Here is a 7570-nt window from a genome sequence, read left to right as displayed (position 1 = left end):
ATATGAGCTTTTGCGTCCGTTTCTTTTAACAGAAGTAAAAAACCTTTTTGCAACTGCCCATAACAGACATATCAAGTCAACGAACAGACACAAAACGTTTCCTTTATATGTCTGTTCTACTAGAACAGACGCAAAAAAATTTATTTTTTTAAAAAAAATAAAAATTCTGCTTTCCAGCTAGCACCTGTTAATGCAAGCATTTATCTTGATTTCTGCTCACCAAATGCAAATCCAATATACGTCTCAATTCCAACAATAAAAATTATTAACAGCGCAAAATAGAGTTGTACTCTCAATTTACAAAAACTAATTTTAAACTTTTAATTTTCACAAAAGTACAAAGTTTTCCTACAACAGAATATTTCCAATAAATTGCAAATAAAAACCTAGTATATTATCAGTCATGAACTTTGTTACAAGGTAATTTCATAAAAATAAGTGTTAGTTTCGCTGAATACGATCAGCAAGAGCTGGAAGCCCCTCGAAGACTTTTCTTCTTATATAATCCAGTGATCCAGCTTTTTTGAAAAATGTATGTACTGAGCTTTACCATTTTCTTTTCAGAAGGGCCGTTTCAAACGATCTTTAACCAGAAAACCTGAATATTTCCTTCAAATACTAATGAGAAAACAATAGAACAAAAGGCATTTTAGAGGGACATAGCCAATATCCAAATAGTAAATTATTACTGTATATAGTAATTTAGTACATATTTAAGTCCTGCCCCTCTCATTGTCAAGGCCAAGTTGCGCATTTTGCAAGGTCATTAGCAAAACCTACATCTAAATATGTATTTTGAATTGTTTATAACTTGGGAACCTCATAACATAGCAAAATTGGAGGGATTGTAGTTCAGTTGTTGCGATGCAACATTAACACATTTCTGCGGAACATTTGAGGAGTTAATATCAATATAATACTTTACCATCACCTCTCTAGCCAAATGATAATAACTAAAAGAAATAAACACAGTTAAATTTAAATATTTAACATACTAATACTTTAAGTGAAACTCTTTAATTTGAATAATACCAAGTGATGTATTAAGACAAATCCAAAAGTCAATAAAACTACAATAAATCTGTGAACTCGATAATAGTGTATAATGTGATCTTCAAGATATTAGGATAAAGCACTTGAGGTTGTGAAACATTTCTAGTTCAGCAATATGCACAAACCTGATCATGTATCCACTGCTTACAAAGAGTTCTTAGCACAAAAGAATCCAACACCAGAACTGGTTACTCAAGCTGGTTTACTTATCTGTTTATTAGGTTACTCAAGCTGGTTTACATATCTGCTTATTAGGTGTAGTAGGATCCTTCTATGCTGAAACATAATGACATATTAACATATTAACAATAATTTATTCAACTTGTACCACACGGAAGCGTGTTTCTAACTCAAAATGGAGATAAAGACACTAAAAAGAGATAATTTTTTGAAAAGATAACTGCCATTAATGTAGTTAAGCCCTAGAGAAAGGAACTACAGAAGTCTACGGATAACAAGGTGAAACAGACTAATTCAGAAAGTCCTCTTTTGTAAAAGGATATGCTCCATATACTACTTTCCTATGTAATAAAAACATTAAAAATATCACCTGAATTAGGGCAAAAAAAACAGGGCAGCTTTTTTGCACTAAAATAGCCCATTAGAAGTCTGCAATCAGGTTAAAAAAAAAGGAAATTATACCCTCGAAGGAAAAACCAAATATAGCAGAAAGAGAAACAAAGAAGTTGCAGATTTATAAACCTACGTCATTTGTGTAATAGTACTGATATGCTTATAAAATAATGCATAACTTTGGTCTCCTGACCAAATACAAAGAGAACCAACAAAATTCTATCTCAATATGTACTTCTTAACTTGATCATTATTGTGTTTACTCGGTTTTGTGAGTCAATTTCTAAACATAAATTCTTATTATTATATACGATATCCATTTTATATTTTCATATTACTTTGTTTATTTTTTTTAAATCCCGACATGATAAATAACATCTTAAATCAAATTCTGGGTATAGTATATATTTTATAGTATAAATCAAATCAATATACTAGTTACATTTTTCAAAACATTAAAATTATAATCAGATTTCTTGCTATTTAAATATTTAATCCCACTTTAACATCAATATATAATTTCACTTGTTTCGAATTATGATGTCTTTCATGTATTGGAAAGACCCTTGATCCATAATTTTCCTTTGTAAAGAATACTACACTTTATGCTTAGGCTCTATATGTTTGTTAAGAACTTTTGATGTTTTATATTACTGTGAGTTTTCCAAATACTAATTTAGGCTTTAGCTCTAATATAGTAAATAAATTGCATGCCCTGTTATATGTTTAAAAATTCAGCACAGTGGAATACATCTGGTTGTAGAAATTAGGAAACCGGCTAATGATGTACTGTAACTAAATTTCTTTACGTCCCTGAGGTCTTAATATAGTACTACTTCAAAAAAAACAAAATAATTGTACAATTTACATTGATGTACATACATTACCCATTGACACTGAACTCAAGTTCTGGATCCACTGCACATACATACAAATTCATATATATTTTACAGAAAGGGAAAAGAGTCTGTTTTATTTTTTGTTTTTACAGAAAGGTAAAAATTGAGCATAATAATTTATAATTAGTATTGTTCTTTTTTAAGTGATTGATCAATACTGGGAATGGCTCTAAAGAGGCAGAGGGTTACAGTTAGAACAAAGTCAATTTTTGTCGTTAAACCTTTAATAAGAAAAAGCTTTGTAGATGATAAACAATTCCAAGAAAAATAATCTAATAGTAAAGAGTTAGTTTAGTTGTTCGGCCATCATGTAGACACAACAGGCTCTCTCTCATGACAAAAACACCCAAATAAAAAATAATCACATATAACTGAAGAGTAAAGTTCTATGGAGTCCACTTTTAATTGGAGTACTCGGAGTCCATATATGTTCTATGTTCTGCAAGTAAAATATAGCTTAAAATATTGCAAAACATATTATTTTTTGACAAACATCACTATTCTATTAAAAATCTTGTAGATTGCATACATTTTACAAGCAGAACATTACAAAAATATATTATTCTACAAAACATGTTTAGTTTGCAGAACATAAATGTTCATGTTGCAGAACATATTGCAGAACATACATATTGTACTGTAAATATATGAGATTTGCATGATTTTGTTAAAGTTATGCTATTTGTGTGACATGTTTTGCAAAATAACACGTTTTACAAGATATTTTATTTGCAGAACGTAGATGGACTCCGAGGACTCCGACAAAAAGGTGGACTCCATAGAACTCATTGAAAAATAACTAATTAACAAACTCAAACAAAACCATACATTATAACAAGTTAAAACATAAAAAAGATTACGAAAAGTGTACATAAACTGAGGAAAACAAAAATGTATCAACAGATTATAAAAAAACAAAAAATAAAATAAACAAAACAACATACCAAAATCAGGAAAGTTGTGAGATGGGTCAGGATGCACTTTCAGACTAAGCATACCACCGGGCTTGTTGTCTTCTAACTGGTGGGTAATGAAAAAATGTGTTATCTGATTTAGACTCAAAAGATTTAACAAGTTTTGCTGATGAAATACCTTGTAGATGGGCTAATAGGCTTAGGATACTCTCATCCACTACCCGTCATAGCACCAACAACCTAGTAACAATTACAAATATTAATCGTTAGATATTGCAGGTCAAATTTACATTTACAGAAACTCTAAATCTCACCAGGCAGGACCGGAAACCGTCCAATCTTAAAAAAATGCTCAAAACAGTTAGCCCTTAATAATACTAAAAAGGGTTTAATCAAATTTCAAATTAAGAAAACGACATCAAGAACTTACAAGTGTAATCATTTTTTAATTGATAAGGCATCTTAGTAGAGGTAGATCCCCTCTTTTTTTTAAATAAGAAACTATTTTTTTGATTGATCATATAAATTTTATGAACTCCGCATAGATCAGTTATTTTCCCCATTCATCTGCTACACTCAACACAACCAGATGGTATAGTATCTCTATTTTTTAGTCAGATATACAAAACTATTTAGTCTCTATGTTTTTTTTTCTATTTTGCTTGATTATTTCCCTTATTTCACTTTTAACTATAGCGTAGTAAAGTATACTTCTTATCAATTATTTCTGAATATTGTTTTACTGTGTAGTGATTAGTTTTTCTGCATACATCTTAGTTGATTTAAATTTAGCGAAGAACATAAAAAGAAAGGTTAAACAAGCTAATACAGATTGAAGAGAGACACAATACAATAATTAGAACAACGTATTCACTCTTAATTAGAGACACAATATCAAGGTATGTTGTTTCACTGGTGGAACATGAGTTAGAAAAACGGATAGGTAATATCCATTTTTAATTAGAGATACAATACACTAAGAAACATAATCATAGATTCATAGTACGCTCAAGTTTAGATAGACACATAGAATAAAGTTCGGAGATGAAGACAACAAGACAATTAGGCTGAGACCCACATACCTTCCATATAATCGAAAATCGTAATTTAGGTCTTCTGAGTAAGTTCTCGCGGCTTCCCCAAATATAATTAGAGTTTCGATCAGAGCTTCAAGATTAATTTAATTAACTACTTGATAGAGAAATTGAATGTAGTTGCTTGGACTAAAATCGATAGTTAGATTAGGTTTTATAATTGAATAAAGGGAATTATCCCATGGCACGATAGAGAGAAGAGAGTAGTCGATAGAGAGAGAGAGAGTGGTAAGAGGTAACCGGGGAGTTGGGGTCTGGTTATTATCCATATTAATTGTTTATAAAGTTTTATAATGAACTTATACGTCTGTTCTAAAATACCAGGCACATAAAATGGATCTATATACGTCATTTAAAAGGACAAACATATTTAAAATTTAACAGACACATGAAATAATTATATACGACTATTGTGATGTTACTATATATGCGTCTGTGGAGAGTAAAACAGACATATATAATTATTTTACGTGTCTGTCTTGTCTATAACGGACGCAAATAAAGGGACACACATGACACTTTTTGTACTAGTGAGACTTGACCCGCTTCTTTACCACTCGAGTCTTGATGGGTTTCATATTCCTTCTTAACTGAAAACAATAAGGTGAATAATAACAAAAAGGGTGAGCCAAAAATTGCTCAACAAGTCTGTAAAATATAAACAGTGTTAAAGCAGTATAAATGAATCGGTAACCTGGGTATATCTGCAAAGATATAACCCCGCGAGAATAGAAAAAAGACCATTACTGGCGAGTACAAACAAACTAAACTGGACACAAGTTCGCATCTATATCCTGCTGATCAGCCAGGATACAATGCAGATCTATATCCCACTATATAGATCCTGTCGGGTTCCGATGAGTCTAAAACAATCCCAAATCAACACCGTTTGGTACGGTTTTTGGGTGCTTTTCATTGCAAATGACATCAACAACTCAGTCCAACAATTCGTTCATCGAAATCATCCCTGCAACAACTTCTCCGGCCAAAAACGACATGAACTCCGGCCAACATACGAAATCACTCATCTGTACATGAAACTCGATGATTTATAGTGCAAAAAAAAAAGCTAAGAACACGTATAATCAAAGCCCTAACAATTCAGGAACCAAATATTCACCAAAATCACGAAGCTAGGTTTTGAAAATTGAATATAAACCCTAGTAATCGAATATTACTATCCAGACATCGTTCCTTCAATTAAACACCATGAATCGACTATAAATCATCTAACAAAGTTATATCAATCATCAAAACATCATAATAACCCTAGAATCAAAAAGTCATAATTCGAACATAAACCCTAGAAATTAAAAATCAAAAACGATGCATTAAATCTTGAAATTGATAATGGAAACAGAAAGAACATATCAAAACCTTCGATTTGGGTACTCGAATCACTTAATTTGATGCTGTAATCTCCTCGAAATCACCGGTTTAATTCTCGACCCGACCCTGTTCTTCCCGACCCGATTTGCAGAGAATTTTGTAATTTTCTGATTTTTAATTACTTAATTAATAATAATTAAATAAAAATTAGGCTATTTATAGTAGTGAAATTAATACTCCTAAATAAAATTAAGGCCCTAATTCTACTCTTTTTAAAATTATAGGCCCCTAATTTATAGTTTTTGAGTATTAAAATTTAATTTATAAATATTTTATATATACAATATATATGCCAAAATTTCCCAAAAATTATGAATAATGCAAAAATAAAAAGAATTGGTATAAATGAAAGTCCTAAAATTTTATAAAAATAAAAAATGTGATTTTTGTGGGGTTTTTAACACCCAATGGGGCCCGTAAAAGTCATTTTTCGCAAAACGAGAAAATCTATAAAATGCCTAGATGTTCAGAATAATGCGATGGTAAAAGTCGTTTGATGAAAAATAAGGCTCATTGTTTTATTTGAAATATTTGCTTTAAAATCATGATTCAGGTCGTAAAACTTTTGAAATGCAAGTTGTAAATGAAAATTAAAATATTTGAAAAATATCTTAAAAATACCAGGACGACACAAAATGCACTTAACACATAACAATTAGGGTTTGACAGTTAATTCCACATAAATGACACATTAACACACATAATTTATTATAAATATGATATAATACAGATGTAAATTTCCCAAACGTTTCTTTTATAATGTTATTTATTATTTTTGGGAGTTTATAAAATTTAGAAGTCAACGTTTTACTGATTATTTATTTTTAAATGATTTTCTGAATTGTATTTAATTGTAAAATCAGTATTAAATTCCAGAATGTTTCAAAAATCATGAAAATTTTATTATATTAACTTTTAAATATTTTGAGAATTTTAAAATTATTCCGGTAATTTTCAGGCTTTTATTTACTCGCATGTTTATTCATTAATTCATTAAAATACGGATCTAATATGAGTTCCAAAAATGATTCAAAAATAATAAAGGTTTTATCTTGTTAACCTTTGAATATTCCGAGAATTGTGGTGTATAATTTATAATATTTCGACAAAATATTGTGCGTAACTATTTCGTTAAGTTACAAGAAAATGAATAAGAAGTTAATAAAATGGATAGATAATAACGAAAACAAAACAAATAAAAAGCAACTTACTGTCTTGTTTTTCCCTGTTCCTCACGCGCGCGCCCTTTTCTCCTTTCTATCGGGTATTCTCTCTTTTCCCCTCTCGATTGATTTCTCTGGACTCTCTCTCTAATTCTCTCCGTAACCTCTCCCTCTTTCTCTTAACATCAATCTCTCCCGCCCCTCTGTTCTCTTTCCCCCGTGTTCCGGCCGCCGCCGCCGTGTAATTCCGGTGGGAGGCAGCGTGGTTCGCTCCTGCCTGTTCTTGCCTGCGTGTATATATATATATATATATATATATATATATATATATATATATACGTAAATATATACATGTGTGTGTTATTGATTCCTGTTGCTTCGGTTTTGGTTGGTGTTGTTTGATTCCGGTTGCCGCCGGGTTTTTCCGGCGAGGCGGCCGAAGTTGTGTGCTTGTTCCGTGTTGCCGTCTTTATTCTTTTCTGTTT

The 7570-nt window shown here is 30.9% G+C and overlaps 1 long non-coding RNA gene across 2 annotated transcripts; it reads right to left on the bottom strand.

Annotated features, from left to right (window-relative positions):
* Positions 1-307: 307 nt before the first annotated feature.
* LOC141671174 (uncharacterized) lies at positions 308-4818 on the bottom strand. 2 transcript variants are annotated; one of them, XR_012554989.1, is made up of 5 exons: positions 4522-4818; positions 3618-3679; positions 3470-3545; positions 1604-1662; positions 308-1329 (listed from the first exon to the last, which is right to left on the bottom strand). It is a non-coding gene; the product is annotated as an uncharacterized LOC141671174 (long non-coding RNA). The 2 variants fall into 2 exon arrangements; XR_012554988.1 differs by having other exon boundaries at positions 308-1662; positions 4522-4816.
* Between the last annotated feature and the right edge of the window lie 2752 nt (positions 4819-7570).

Source organism: Apium graveolens, chromosome 1, assembly GCF_009905375.1.
Source record: "Apium graveolens cultivar Ventura chromosome 1, ASM990537v1, whole genome shotgun sequence".
NCBI lineage: Eukaryota > Viridiplantae > Streptophyta > Magnoliopsida > Apiales > Apiaceae > Apium > Apium graveolens.
Note: the sequence above shows the minus strand (reverse complement) of the source record. Positions and strands in the feature narration are given on the sequence as shown.